The sequence below is a fragment of the Carettochelys insculpta genome, chromosome 29 (genome assembly GCF_033958435.1).
Source record: "Carettochelys insculpta isolate YL-2023 chromosome 29, ASM3395843v1, whole genome shotgun sequence".
NCBI lineage: Eukaryota > Metazoa > Chordata > Testudines > Carettochelyidae > Carettochelys > Carettochelys insculpta.
Genome location: NC_134165.1, coordinates 12,661,957 through 12,678,283, shown reverse-complemented (window position 1 = coordinate 12,678,283; position 16,327 = coordinate 12,661,957).

The window sequence follows — 16,327 nt, the reverse complement described above, 5'->3', positions numbered from 1 at the left end:
TGCACCACACAACCCTGGTGCTTGGAAATCTGTTTCATTCTGTATGTGCTGCTGTTTTCTTTCAGCATTTCTCTCTCTAAACCTTTCAGATTAGACAGATTCAAGGGTCATATTAATAGTGGGGGGTGGAAATAGGGAAGAAGCAGCTTCCTCTTCTGTTGTGGAGCTTAGCCAGGAAGCAAAGTGGGGACCACTGCAATTTCCCATCAAGGGATTATTTATGTCCTTGTCCCACTAAGTAATTTCTGAAAAATAAATTGCCAATATGGCAGGAATTAGTCAACCTGTCTGTCTATGGACAATGCCCACGCATCAGAAAAGGCTCTTGTCCATGCTAGTTCCCATCTCCGTGATACCCCACCAGGTTTTATTCCCTTTGTGCCTTGCACAGGACAAATAGCAGATTTCGATGGATTCATAGGGCTGGCCCCAGAGTGAATCCAGAGTAGGTCCTGCTGCATTCAGTGGAATTAACTCTGGATTTATGTTAGTGAGTCCGAGCTCCAGTAGTCTGAATGTGCCCAGTAAGGTTTGCCGACATGTACACAAACACACACTCTATGTGTGCACAGACACGTGCACAAAAGCAGCACTGGTACTTCCAGATGGGTCACACCGAATCTTTTTTCCAGCAAAAAAGCAAAGAGAAAAAAGCAGAAATCAAACTCTCTAGCGGCTGATTCAAGGATCATCATTCAAGGAAGCTGCTGCCACAGCTACAAGCTTAACCTCTCTCAGCCCGCAACATCTGTAATCCAGCATGATTTTACTTAGCCAGATGACCACTTATCATGGGTGTGGCTAAGTTGCCCATGATCCCATTAAAGTTTGTTTACAGACACCAGTCCTGGCTCTCAGTGTTCTGTGCTGTTATTTAGCTGTAATTTACAACTAAATGTCTCGCAAGAGTCCAGTAAGCAGTGGAAATGTTGGTAATATGCTGGACAATATTGATCTCCTGGTGTCCAGCAAGTTCTCTCATCCAGCACCAGTGAGAGTCCGAGGATGCTGGACAAGAAGAGAGAGGTTCAACCTGTACTTAAATGGTGCTGCTACAACTAGTCCACCTAGGTGTTAATTAACGGACAATCAGTCTGAAACACAGGGTCTTTGGTCCTTTCCTTTTAATCCAAGAGACTGTGGCACCAGAGGCAACCAGCTGCCCCTTCTAAAGATGCCCTCCTGATGCTTTTACAGAAGGCCAAAGGGTTTATGGACAGAGAAGAAACGGGTGCTAAACTGCTTTCAAGAACGACATGGGGAAATTGTGGGAAATTGGAGATTAGAGGAATTCAACCTGTACGTGCCTGTACGTGATTTCGAGCAGATTAGAGAAGTAGTTATTCCCCTCTATTTGGCACTGGTGAGGCCACATCTTGAATATTGTGTCCAGTTTTGGGCCCCCCAGTATGTAAAGGATGTGCCCTCTGCTGAACCTGCTCCAGCAACAAAAATTATTAAGGGTCTGGAACACAAGACCTATGAGGAGAGGCTGAGGGATTTGGGCTTGTTTAGTTTATGGAAGAGAAGACTGAAGGGTGATTTAATAGCAACCTTCAACTTCCTGAAGGGGAGCTCTAAAGAGGAGCATGAGAAACTGTTCTTAGTGGTGTCAGATGGCAGTAATGGTCTGAAGTTGAAGAGGGAGAGGTGTAGGTTAGATGTTAGGAAAAACTACTTTACCAGGAGGGTGGTGAAGCGCTGGAATGTGTTGCCTAGAGAGGTGGTAGATTCTCCATCCCTAGAGGTTTTTAAGTCCCGGTTGGACAAGGTCCTGGCTGGGATGACTTAGTGGGGCTTGATCCTGCTTGAAGCCCGGGGCTGGACTAGATGACCTGCTGAGGTCCCTTCCAGCCCTATGATTCTGTGCCATAACCCAGCATAAACAAGGCTCCAGAAGCACAGGGAGCAGGAGTTGATGCAGGGGCCTGGTTGGTTAGCAGACAAATTCTTCTGTGATACGGGGCAGGGAAAGACCTGTGGGCTGCAACCTGGAGAAGGGGAAGAGCGAAAAGGGCTTTGTCATTTCAAGGGCTGGGAGCTAGGCTTGCTTTGTTATAGCAACGTCTGCCAGCTGAAGTGTCAGAGTTGAACTAGTGCAGAGGTGGACAGGAAAGTGATTTTAATACAGAAATTGGAACAGGTAAGTTGTTGATCACTCTGTGACAGGGTTGATCGCCCTCTTTCTTGGTCCCAGATTTCTGAACAAGTAAAGCATTGGTCAATTAATTCAGCTCCCCCAGACAGCCTGTTCTGGCCAGAGGTGTGGTTTTCAAGTTTGGGAAACAAGAATCAGCAGAGACACCTTTGCTCCCCGACTCATCCCTCGGCAAGTGGTTTCCTGTAAGCTCAGTAGCTTGTTGCTACAAGCTCCCCGTGGCAGAGGCTACAGTTCTCCTGTGTTCTGCTTATGGGTGTGATTTCCCACATCGTTCTGGAGACAAGTTCTTCTTTCCAGTAAATGGCAGGGGAAGAGCGAGAGCTGCTGGCCCATAGAAAAGGAGGCATCTCTATCTGGCAGGAAGGGATGTGAAGGACATGGATTCCTTTGACCGGTCACCAGCACTCCCCTAAAATACCTAGATGCACACTCATAAATACAAATGTATACACATCCCTGGGCCCTTTGGGATTTTTCCAGAAAACACCGTTTTCTGCTGGAAAATGGGAATTTGTTGACTCCCAAAAGGTGTCACTGGAGCATATCAGTTTTGATGTAATTCATGGGGACAGTTTCTCTGGCCACGAGTGGAGTTTCTGGTCGAAGCCAGAGCCAGAGGGCCCTCAGATCCAGTGTTTGCTGTAAGCTGAGCCACACGTCCCAGAGGAATGAACAGAACAGGGATCCTTCCCCTGCCACCCATTCCCAGCTTCTGACCAACAGAGGCTAGGGGCACCATTCCAAACCAGCCTGGCTAATAGCCATTGATGGATCTGTCCTCTATAAATGTATCTAGCTCTTTTTTGAACCCTGTTCAAGTCCCGGTCTCCACAACATCCTCTGGCGAGGAGTTCCACAGGTTTTCTGTGCATTGTGTAAAGCAAAACTTCCTTTTGTTTGTTTTAAACCTGGTTCCTATTAATTCCATTTGGTGACCCCCAGTTCCTGTAAACAATTAAATAGCTTTCCCCTTATTTATCTTCTCCACACCAGTCATGATTTTATAAAATCAGAAATATAGGCTTGGAAGGAAACCTGACCTAGTCCAGCCCTGCATGGTGGGCTAGATAAAAGTGTACAGATGTCTCTCTCTCAGGTCCAGGCTGGTGCTATCGCACCAGGCTACAGAAAATGAGACACACTCTCTTCTGTCTCTCTCTCCTGATGCTCTGCCATGAAAACATCTCCGTGAAATGTTTTGGCTTCAATGAATCAGTATATTTCAGTACGATGAAATATCATCCAGCATCTCTCAGCCTTCCTCCTTCATGCACAGCAGGACGCAGTTTGGGTAAATTCAGCGTGTGTGTGTGTGGATGCAGCATGATGAGATGGCGATCCACTGGAGCAGTTAAGATTGCCCTGTAGGAGAGACAGGACTCGGCGGGCTTGTGACCAGACCTGGCAAGAGGAAATCTATGGCCTAGTTCCTCAGGGGGATCATAGTTTTATTGCTGTGCTTGTCAGTTACCTAGCATCAACCCAAGTGGGTTTTGGTGTGCCTGGTTGTTAGAGTGTTGGTCTACCTGGTCATCAAGGTGGGGTCATTCTTGTCCTCCTTGGGCAGGGAGGGAGTCCAGAAACACCGAGATCTCGAAAAGTGTTGAAGCTGCTGAAACCTGGGGATTGGAATCTGGATGCTTGAATGGACGTGTTCATCAAGCTGCAACAGGCCTGTCTTCCCCAGAAAGAACAAGCTGCGGGATGACACATCAAAGGAGCAGGGGTAGATCTGTTGTCTTCACCACTGAGATCAAAAGAAAGAAGCAGGGCGTCTCCTCTCTTGGGTGGAGGATGAGATTTCTCAGCCCCTGTTCCCTAGGTCCCTTTAATCTCAGCTGCCTCAGCACTGTTTCAGGCATCTGTGGGTGAGGTTTTTGTTCTAGGGAAGGTATCTCAGGTGGGATGCTCTTTTGGGGAAGAATTTTCCCTTCTTTGGTACTCAGAGAGTGGCAGCCTTTGTGGAATCGCATGTGAGGAGAGGAACCAAAAGCTCAGGACTAAGCTACAGGGCTATGCACATTATAATGAGCTCACTGAGAAATGGGCCTGGCCAGACCCTAGAAAATACCAGGGTAATTTATGCTTTGACCACAGTCAGCAGAAAGGAAAACCTGGACTCTGAAAGTGGCTTTGAAGTGCAGAGATTTTTGCTTTCTGGAGGGTGGTGAAGCACTGGAATGCGTTGCTTAGAGAGGTGGTGGAATCTCCATCTCTAGAGGTTTTCAAGTCCCAGCTTGACAAAGTTCTGGTTGGGATGATTTAGTTGGGGTTGGTCCTACTTTGGGCAGGGGGCTGGACTTGATGACCTCTTGTGGTCTCTTCCAGCCCTAGGATTGTGATTCTACAGCCATTCCCAGCTTATCTCCATCATTGGAGATATGTAAGAGCAGGTTGGATAAATATCTAACAGGGATGATATAGATAGACTTTGATCCTACTGAGGGGGCAGGGAACTGGACTTGATGACCTCTCAATGTCCCTTTCAGTTCTGTTATTCTATGCTAGCAAAGAGGCTAAGGACACTATCCTTCCCCATCCTGACTAATAGCCATTGATAGATGTGTCCTCCGTGAATTTATCTAGGTCTTTTTTGAACCGTCTTATATTTTTGGCCTTCCTCTTTTACTGGCCCGATTCCGTTGCTGAAGAGCACACAGTTTCAAACTATGCAGAATTCTTCCTCTGGTCTAGGGAAGGAAGCCAGGTGCCTGAGAACTGGTTTACACCTCGCAGAGGTGTGAAAAATCCATGCTTCAGAGTGATGTCGTGAAGTCGACCGGACCCCCTGGTGCAGACAGCAGAATCTGGAAGAATTCTTCCACCAGCATAGCTACCTCCCTTCAGGGCTGGGGATTCAGCAGAGGGACCTCTCCCATCACAGTTGTGCTTCAGTGTAGATTCTTAGTTCAGTAGCACAAATGCAGCTGTACCACTGTAGCATTGCCAATGTAGACCTAGTATGAGCTGCCTACAGGTTGGGACAAATAGCTAAGCAGAAGGGGTAATGCATAGCACAGACAGGCCATGAGGCAAAGTAGGAAATTGAGGATTAGATCATTATGGATAATGGGTTTGAAGTGGACAATTAAGGGTAACCGGCAGTGAGGTGTGTTACAAATGGTTGTAATGAGCCACAAAACCAGCGTTTCTCTTCAGTCCAGGGTTTTCGGTGTTTTGCAGAGTTATGAACTGAAGCTGCCAGGCTGGCAGTTTGAAGGCACTGGGCAGTTCTCCTTGGAGAAGGATGGAGAGGTTGTCTGTGGAGCGGTCGCTTTTTAAAGCGTTCCCTGTGGGCGAGGGAGGTTGGGGTTTTTTTTCCTCTTTTTATCTTTTTTCTTTGTGAGTTTGTTTGTGAGCCAAAGGATTGTCTAGTTCCACCCACGTAGTTCTCGCTGGGCATTTGATCCACTGGCTTGAGGTGCACCATGTGTTGTAAGAGGCACATGCTGGGCCCATCAATCATGACAGCAGTGATCATGGTTGTGATCGTGGTAGCAGCGGAGTTGCGTCTGTAGGTTTGTCCGCTGTTGTTCTGGCAGGGCCTGGTGCTGCTAGGAGTTGGTAGATCCTGATCTAAGGGGAGCCTGGTTCCACGGCGTCATTCTGGGCTTTGCAATCGGTTTTCTTCATCAGAGCAAAACAATGGAACCAGACTCCTCAGCTGCCTTCTGGACTATAGAACGTAGAATCATAGAGTTGGAAGACACCTCAGGAGGTCATCAAGATCAACTTCTTGCTCAAAATAGGACCAATCCCAACTAAATCATCCCAGTCGGGGCTTTGACATGATGGGATTTAAAAGCATCTGGGGATGGTGGTTCCACCACCACTCTAGGTAATACATCCCAGTGGTTCACCACCCTCCTAGAGGACTAGTTTTTCCAAATAGCCAACCTAGACCTCCCTTACTGTAACTTGAGACCATTGCTCCTTCTTATTGGTTATGTTTTTATGTTCTCTTTGTTCTGCCGTCACGACTGAGAACAGCCTCTCTCCATCCTCTTTAGAACCGCCCTTGGGAAAGTTGAAGGCTGCTATCAAATCCCCCCTCACTCTTCTCTTCCGTAGAGTAAATAAGCTTAAAATCCCTCTGCCTCTCATCTGCTCCAGCCCCCTAATTATTTTTGTTGCCCTCTGCTGGACTCTGTCCAATGCATCCACATCCTTTTTGTAAAGGGTGGGGGGTAGGGGTGAGAATTGGACACAATATTCCAGATGTAGATGTTCCAGATTAAGGATCTAGGAGGGGTGTAAAGACAAGCAGGTCCCGTCAGGCTATTTCCCTGACTATATTCCCAAGTGATTAGCCAGCGACCCAAGCACAAGGGGCTTTGTCTGGTGGGGTAAGTATAAAAGGCAGACCTAACCCTGCTTCTCCATGTTCTCTCTGGTTCTACATTTCAAACTGGCACATCACCAGCAGAACATGTCCATTCCTTGCCAAAGCTGCAGGCTCCGGCTGGTAGCTGCTCTCTGGTTTGTGTGTGCATGTGTGAGCTATTTTTTTTCCAACAGCAGAGACCGGCTTCAGCTGGTTTGTACAAAGTGCTGACATCAGGCATTGGTAGAGGGAGGGGGAGCAGGCAGCTTGGGGAGGCTGTGTGGGGTGCGGGCGGGGAGGAGGAGGATCTTTTAAAGGAAAGCAAACAAAAGTTGCTAATGAAAATATTTGCAAAAGTTTCCTGTTTTCTTTATGGGATTAAAACAAGCAGAGATTTAAAGCACTGCACAGAGCAGGGGAATATCATTACTCTGGTCTGGTGGTTCTCAAACTTTTGGGCCCAGGGCCCACCCTGCTCTGGCCACACCTTTCCTCAGAACACCAGTCAACCACCCAAGATGGCAAAATTCACTCGCTCATCTCTAAATACCTCAATACGAAATTATTCATAATAGCAACTGGAGCATAAAAATGAAGAAACACAGCTGTAACGTGGTTGGGAGACCACAGGGCTGGCTTTATATAGGTCACAGATTTGCACCCCATGAGCAGTGTTCCTGGTATTTTTTCCTTCCGTGTGCAGAATAAATTTTATGTGCACTGAGGCCTGCGCTGATGTGCACCACCAACAGAAACACAAGCTGCCAGCTGTGGGTGCTCTGCTAATCAGCCGCCTGGCACCTGAATCTCTCCTGGGCAGCTGCCTAGGCCCTCAGTTTAGAGGGAACACTGGTCCTGAGCCCACGGCCCACCTACAAGGTGGTAGCAGACCACTGGTGGGTCACAGACCACGATGTGAGAACCACTGTTCTCAATATGAGAACCATATGGCTATGATCTGAAGAAGTGGGGCTGTCCCACGGAAGCTCATCACCTAGTAAATGATTTTGCTAGTCTTTAAAGGGCTACTGGACTGCTTTTTTGTTTTGATAGTACATAGACAAGCACTGCTATCTCTCTGTTACTATGCACATAATGGTATGTACGCACAACATGGTGTGTGTCTAGTTTGTGTATGCCTGGCTCATGCAGGTGTGTTTGTGTGGGAGCGTGCGCCCCTGTGCGTGAGCAGTGCATCAGCTACCATGAGATCTTGCAAAGCTTGGTCTAGAAAAGGGTCTCCCCTTTTCCAGCTCCATGGAAGCTGCTATTTGAGGTGCTCCAAGTCCATTTTACAGCTGGGAAAACTAAGACACAGAAAGCCACATCACTTGTTTACAGCCGATGCCATTTGGATATGTGTCGCCAGTGTGTTAGAGGCAGTGAGAGAGTCAGGCCTGAGACGGATTACAGTATATTAGGCATTGAGGAAATGGGGATACAGCCCATGACCCTTGCTCCTATCACTACATGGCGGTTGAAACATGGGGCTTGGACGAATGTGCGTTCCCATTGGCTACAGCTGCTTTACTCCTTAGCTAGCTATGGCACTCTAGGGCAACCAAAGCAGGGTGCTCATTTGCGTATGGTTACCCACAAGGCATGGGTATTTGCCAGAGAGCAGCTGCAGTCGAAACACAACCAGCCTGGCCTCCTGAACACAGCGTGTAGATGGCACAGCAGTGTTTGCATGGACCGTGTGCGTTTGGAGGGGAGCTCCAGGACTGTGTATGGGTGCCCAAGTGGGCTTCTCCCCGGAGCCTGCAATGGGGCAGAAATGACACATAATGAAGGGGGAGACAATTTAGTCGGGGGCTGGCAGCCTCCGGAGGGGGCGTGGTGGGTTCCTCATCAATATCAAGGTGAGACTGTCTTTCTAGAAAACTTGTGCTAGCTCAACCACAAGATGTGGGCTGGAAGCAGCCTCACTGGCAATGTTTCCTATAAACTGAGGGTTTGGGCTGCTGTTCTGGAGAGATTCAGGTGCCACCCAGCTGGTTAGCAGTGTGCCCACAGTGGGCACACATGTTTACATTTCCTATTGGTGGTGCACGTGTGCACATCTCTTGGTGCGCATAATAAAATGTATTCCACTCACAGATGGGGAAAAAATAGAGGGAACACTGCTCAGGAGGAGCAAATCTGTGAAACTATATGGTTAGACAAGGTAGTTGTTCCTTTTGGACTTAAAAACTATAGGTAAAATCATAGCCTCTGTGAAGTCACTGGGAATCTGACTATTGGCCTCACTGGGGTAGGATTCCATCTCCTAGAGTGGGTTGATCCCAGAAGGATGAAAATTCTCCTTCAGAGAAATCCGGACTGTTCCCCAGGTTGCTATTTTATTTGCATGCAGAAGAGGTGACTCCCAACTTGTTTCTCCATGGTGTTCTCCTGCTTCCTTGAACCCCTCATTGCCAGGTCGGCTACTTGGTGAAGTGAGGTTTTCAGGTCTCAGCCTTGTTCTTAGAGGGCTGCTGGGTAGCCCTGTTGTAAAACCCACATTGCAGCATCTGCATGCAGTGAGGCTCTTTGGCCTCCTGGAACCACAGAGGGCTTTAAAACTCTGCTACTCCCCTTGCGCTAACAGAGCTGGGCCTGCAGAGGCTCATGTTTCTGGAATCCCAGGTTCCAGGTTTGATGGGAACCCACTCAATGGGGGCTAAGAGAACTGCCTTGCTGGCAAACCAAGGACTGTGAATGAACCTCCCTAATGCTCCACCCTTAGGTGCACAGGATCCAGGAGAAATCCCACTGTCAGGGAAATACTAGCTGCTGATTTGCTGATGGAGACACTTTGAAGTCTGGCCGATTTCTGCCTAAAATGGCAGAAAATGGGTTGGAGCCTCCTACTGCTGTCGCCGTCGGTGGAAAATTGGTTGGAGCCGCCCGCTTCTGCCGCCGTCACCCTACGCCAGCAGGTGGTGGATGCTGCAAGCTCTCAGCTCAGCAAACGCAAAGAGAAGTACCCCACCCTGTGCTGGGAAAAATGCTGACAAAAGAGAGAACAAAAAAACAAAACAAAACAAAACCCAACCCCACACCCTTTGGGCCAGGGTGGACCAGCCTGAAAGGAGCATGAATTCTCTGTTCCCAAGGAGGTGGCTGTTAGTGTTTCCTCTGGTAAATAACAAGCAGTCTGGTGGCACTTTAGAGACAAACCAAGTTATTAGGTCGTGAGCTTCCATGGGTAAAACCCACTTGCTCAGATGAAAAATAAAATTGGTGTGGAAAAACAGAATCCAGGGTTTATATAGCAGGCGGGAAAGGAAGGCGACAATAAAAGTTATCCGTTACTAGTAGGACCAGTTAATGAAACAAATTAAGCAGGATGTGTCCCATTCCCGCTCCTTTCAAAGACAGGGAAATTGCCTTGGTAATGCATAAGCATAAAGGTGTCAAATTGTAAATTTTGGGGTAAAATTCTTTTGCAGAAGAATGGCTACTTTTAAACCCGTTATTGACGGCCCAGGGAGGTTAAAGCGTTCCCCTGTAGGTTTATGTGTGTTCCAGTTCCTGGTGACCGATTTATGTGCATTCATCCTTCGGCCCCGAGACTGTCCGGTTTGTCCCGGTGCACGGCATATCTCACACTAGTGCGTGTGCGGGTGTAGGGTTAAAAGGCCCCTTTCTGCACAAAGCATGGAGAGATGGAACGTGGTTCTGGAGACTGCAGAGCAGGGTTTGCATGGAGTGTGTGTGTTTGGAGAGGGAGCTCAAGGACTGTGTACTGGTGCCCTACTGGGCTTCTCCCCAGAGCCTGCCATGACAGGGAGTTGCAGAAATGACACCCCAGCTAAGTCTGCTGTTACACAGAGCAAGCTCAGCCTGCGCCGCTAACAGGAGCATGGATGGGAAACTTTTTGGTCCGATGGCCGCATCTGAGTAGACAAATTATGGGGCAGGCCACAAATGCTCATCAGTCTGACCTCTTCCCAGTGATGGTTTGGTCACTGGGCCAAAGGGGCTTGTTCCGAGGCCCCAGCCAGTGTTCCCTGTAAGCTGAGAGCTTGGGTGGCTGCTCAGGAGAGATTCAGGTGCCACCCCGCTGATTTGCAGCATGCTCACCGCTCCCCAGCAATATGTGTTTCTATTGTGGTGCACACCTGCACATGCCTGGGTGCACACAACATTTATTCCACACATCGGTGAAACGAGTTAGTGAGAACACTGGCCCCAGCCTGGAAAAATGAGTGCTGCCACCCCTCAGCTCCAACCCCTCACCCAGTGTTCCTGCTGGGGAATGGGATCAGAGTGGGGCTAGCCCCTGACTGTACTCCCTGGAGGGAGCTTGAGGGCTGGATGAAAGGGCCCACGAATCATAGTTTGCCTGCCTCTGATCAAGAGGTCAAAAGCCTTCAATTCACACCTGCTGCAGTGGGAGCTGAGGGCAACCTTGCAGAGCTTGGCCCAGATGTTGGTTATGGCTGCACCATTCCCATCTGGATTTGAATTTGCATTCCAATGCTTCCCCCCAGGAACACACACACAGTTCTGGAGCAGTTGGATCTGGGAGAGGTGGGAGGGGACAAGTCAGCTGGTTATAGGGATGAGAAATCTGGATCCGGAAGCGAGACCTGATTCTATTCTTGCACCAGTTTAAACCAGCCTGGCCATGGTTCCGAAGTGGTGTAAATCTGGAGTAAGGCCAATTAAATCAGCAAGCCTAACCCTTAGTTAGGGAAATCACATCTAGGCTGAGAATCATTCTAAGCCATTGGTGGTCTGCCGGTGTACAGTAAGGAAGATCAGAATCGGGAGCAGTGACATCACTGGAGTGATTCCAGACAGCAAGCCCAGGGTGTCCAAATTGCTGCCTCTAACAGAAGTGAACGTGGTTTGTCCTGTCCAATATGGCTCTGAATCTGGTTTGAACACCAGCTGAGGGGTGCATAAGAGACTCGCTTAGATAAGCTCTAGTGCCCGAGACGAATTCACTGCTCTGGCTAATTACCAGCTTTCCCTGCCGCTGCTCCTCCGTAGATAGCAGTGTCTGGACTCAGCCCTTTTTCAGTCTCAGGCCGCAGCTGATGCCTGGCTCTCTGTAGCAGGGTGTGCAGGGGCAGCTTGATGGTCAAGGGGGTGGGATGATTCTCTGTCATCCGCTGCTGTGAATCAGTGAAGCTCCATGGAGGTGTATGCAATGCCAGGCCTGGCTGAGAGTCTGGTTTTAGATTCGAGGAGGAAGATGCAAGACACCCCCCACCCCCTCCATACACGCACACATTACTGGGTTAGTCTTTAAAGTGCTACTTGACTGCTTTTTTGTTTTGACAGGCAGGCAGGTGTGTTCCCTGTAAGCTGAGCATCGGGGTGGCCACTCAGGTGAGACTGAGGTGCAGAGCACCCACAGCTGACCACAGCTGGGAGCACGTGTTTCTGTTGGTGGTAAACATCAGCCTATGCTTTGGTGCCAGCAGGGCCAACAGCCACAGTGGGGCCAGGCTAAAGTGGCGGGGGTGGGGCAAAGGGCAGAAGGGTGAGGCTTAGGGCTGTCAGCCCTGGGGGGGTCTCAGAGCAGTGCTGCTGTGGCTTTTCAAAGGGGCCCAGAGTTTCGGCAGCTGGAGTCCCAGTGGCAGTGGCAACAGGAGCCCCAGGCCGCATTGAAAACCTGGGCCTTGGGGCAGCTGTCCCCTTTGCCTGCCTCCCTGTTGGTGAGTCTGCTCAGTGCACGTAACAAAATTTATTCTGCACACAGGCAGAGAAAATGAGAGGGAACATTGCTCAGGCTTGTGCACTCATTTATGTCCCTCTACTGATTCGCACATGTCCACAAGCCCCCCATGCATAAACTCAAAAGCACAAACTCATGCATGCGTGCCCTGAGCCTTCTGCACTCCAAACCAAGAAATCGGGGGAACAACCCAGGCTCATGCTTAATGACATCTTGCCCTGCACACACCCCCCCCCACGGGAATGGGACGCACACAAATAGGCCCACACCCATGTGTGCACGTGCTGTCCCTGCCAATCTGACAAGCATAAGATTTTTTTGCTGTCCCAGGTATCTTCTGCCGCAGCCTATAATCTCCCGGTCCCTGTACTTGTGACTTTACACTTCCTAAGCACACTCACCGTGTTTTAATAACTGGTGGCTAGCTGTTGGAGCCGTCCCCTCCCAGATGCTATCAAGAAAGAAGAACACTTAGCTGAGCATTAAAAGATGACCACCAAGGGAGGGGATCTGTAAATGGGCCAACCCACTGTGTCACAACATCCCCACCCCATTCCTTGCATGGCAGGGATAGTTTGCAAAAACCGCAAGCTGCTTCTTCGTGCACCGCAGAGATTGCTGCAAAAAGGGGGCACGTGTCAGCTTATGACCCAGGGGCCTGAGCTTGCTCCCGCTAAACAGTGTGGGTTGCTACCAGTGTTCCTTGTAAGCTGAGCATTTGGGCGTCTGCTCACGAGAGAGTCAAGTGCCGTCCAGCTGATTAGCAGAGCGCCCACAGCTGGTGGCATGTGTTTCTGCTGGGGGTGTACGTCCACACATCTTGGTGCATGTAGCAAAATTTATTCTGCATGGAGTTGGAAAATAGTAGCGGGAACATTTGGAATGAAACAGACCCTAAATGATCAGGCTTTTCTAAGACCTGACCTATGCCAGTTGTTCTGGGTTGCAGTGGCTATGGCGCTCTCCATTCTGATTTTGCTTGGGTAGACCAGAGGTGATGCCACTGCTGTCAATGGAATTGCACCTGTATAAGCAGGAGAAGAACCAGAACAGGCGTCATGTCTGATTTACGCTGCTGCACCTGACAGCAGAAGCAGAGCCACCAATGGAATCAGGATCCAGATCCCACCAGGTCACGGCCCTGCTTTCAGCAACCCAGCTCCACTAGTACTTTCAACCCCAAGGGACTGGCATGGTCCTGCTCTCTGAAATAGTTCAGCACCTCCCAGGATCATGTGGCTGTGCTCTTACATCCATTTTACAGATGGTGAACTGAGTCCTGGGGAGAATAAGTGACTTGACCAAGGTCAAATAGGAAGCCTGTGGCACACCAAGGCACAGAATCTGGTTCTTTTCAGTTGCTTCAAGCAGTAATGGGATGTCTTCTAGTTGTAGGCCCACAGCTTCACCAGAGTCAACGGGGTGCTATTGATTGATCTCTGCTGAGGAGGTGACCCTGAAATGGTAACTAATCCTCCTACGGGTCCTCCTAAGCTCTCTGTGCCCTTGATGGCCCACTGCCTAGGCTGCATACTGGGCATACGCACAGAAGAGAATTTCACCTCTCTCAGCTCAATGCTGCAGGCCCCACAAACCCCCAACTGCCATTCAAAGCCCACTGGCGCTGTGAATGCTCAGCCTTCCTGTGCAGTCACTCAGTACCTTGCAGGATTGGGGCCCATCTCTGCAGGTAGCTGGAGACACGTCCTGCCTGCGTCCTACATAGTTGAATTGTGTAACTTGCAGAACATGTTCCACGTACATATGTGGGCGGTTTCCTGGGGGCACACTAAACTGGATGCCGGTCAGGCTGGAACGTGCTCGTTAGATGCTAGTGCAATTAACGAGGGGCTGCGAATTGCTTCTGGAACATGGACGCATGGTGTCTGTAGTTTTATTGCCTTTCTTTCAGATGCACAAGGCCTCAAGGCAATGTCCCCTTTACCTTTTTCCGTCCACGTGGGGAATAAATGTTATGTCTGGCATGTATGGATGTGCATCACTACACTGAAAGTTAGACCAGGAAGGCCCCCAGAAAGCGGATACAAGGAAGCAATTTCAGATCCAGGGCAGGTAGCCAAGAAAGGATCTAACAGGGTTTATCGGTGGCCAATGAAAGGCAGACTTGTCAATTGTAAATGGCATTGCCAGCCCCGAATATTCAGCAAGCAGGGAGGCAGGACCCCTTCACTCATGGGACTGGCTTAAAATCATGAGCTGAAGCCTATGTAATTGGGGGTTCTTTTCACTGGCCGCCTGTTATTTTGAGGCTTCCTGGCTCATGGGTTTGAAGTTTTTCTCTGCAACCATGTCTGCTGGGGATGGAGGTCGCTGCTTTCACAGGCTCTGACCCCTTAGAAAGACACTGCTGTGTGTGAAGAGCGAGGCAGCTGTGGGGTGAGGGGGAGCAGGCTGGGGGGCTAGCCGTGATGACGTGCTCCACCAGTGCAAAAGATGAAGCAAGGTACAGTTGTGCGAGGTTCACACCAGGAGAACGTGCGGTGCGACAGACCATGCTCCCTCGCACTGGAGCACAACCAGGCTGGCTAGCCCAAGCTTAACGTCCTTGCATGAGAACACACAAGGCTCTCTCTGCACCAGGAGCGTCTGGATGATGCCAGCTCAAGGTGGTCAGTCTCCTCGGGTCGGCCTGATTCCCTTGGACCGTCCCTTTGGCATCTGCAGCCCTGCTCTGGCTCTTCCTGCGCCAGCCCCTCTGCAGTGAGTGACTCACCCTGGGATTCCTCAGCTCTGAGGTGGCTCCTAATCTTCCTGCGTTTAATATTGTTCAAAGCCCTGAATCAGAGGGTGGGGGACATAAATCTCCCCAACGCATACAGGCCTTGGCAGGAAAGCAGCATGGGCCTTTCCCACTGTGAGACAAATAGCTGGCCCGGTGCCATGTGGGCTCTGCCAGCCCAGCTGTCCAACCTCCCAGCACCTAAACCCCTGGGGGGGGGGTTATGCCTCTCAAGCCACTGTTTCCAAGAGAAGGTCAATTTTTGCTCCTCTCTGTACACCAGCTACCCAGCTGCCCCATTGCACCCCGCTGGGCAGCCCTGGTTCCCACGACTAGGTCTGGCCTAGACTGCAAGAGCAGCCGATGTTCTCTGTGCCCTGACATGACTCATCTTGCCTAAGCTTCAATCTCGCATACTTTCCTCACCCGCCCTTGCCCGTGGGCACTGCCCAGCTTGCCTTGCCCCATACGCCTCTCACTTGGATGGCAGCTTCATTGGCGGCTGCTGCTGCTGCAGCCTAAGTGCCCACTGAAGACCTCCCTGCCCCTGGCATGACACCGCTCGGTCTCTGAGTCCTTGTTGTGTCCCTATGAGACAGGGATTTGGACCGGTGTTCCTGTAAGATGAGCTTACACTGGGGCTCAACTTACAGGAACACTGGTCCGGATGCCCAGGAGAGATTCAGGTGCTGCCCAGCTAAAGAGGAGAGCCCCCACAGCTGACAGAGGGTGTGTATATTGGTGGTGCACCTCTTCACATATCTCAGTGAACAGAATAAAATTTATTCTGCCCATGGATGGAAAAATATTAGAGGGAACACGGGTTTGGACTGTGTGCTGACTTGATCGGGGATTTAGTCTTGAGTTGTGGCTGCCCCAGAAGAGAAATTAATGGCAAATGGGCAAGGATGTAGGACTGCTGGTCCTACCTGCAGGCTTGGACAGTGGGGAAGACTCTGGCTAGTTGGTTAGAAAACCTGGGTGTCGCTCTCTGCCACTGACCAACTGGGTGGCCTTGGTCAAGTCACGTCTCTGCACAACCTCCTGCCCTTTGGCTTGTCTGTTTCCCCAGTAGAAAATGAAGCTGGCTTCCTGACATGCACGGGAGTATTGCCTGTCCCAGCCACACCCTCTTCCCACCCTTAGCTGAGCAAATGGACTTTTCACTGCTCGCCCCCCACAGCCACTGGCAAACCCAAGTAGTCATGGTTGCAGCTCATCACCCCAGGGAGCAGGCCGTGAAGAAAGGCCTGTGTTCAGGCATCGGGGGGCCTTGCCTTCTTTTCGCTTCTCATTTCCAGAGACATGAAGCCCTTGCCAGCCACCCAAGCAGTGTCTCCCTGCTGGTGCCCTACCCCCAGCCACGGCTCTGCGCCAGGCGACAGTTCACCAGAGTGGGTTATGGGCATCACTCAGGGATGACCAGCC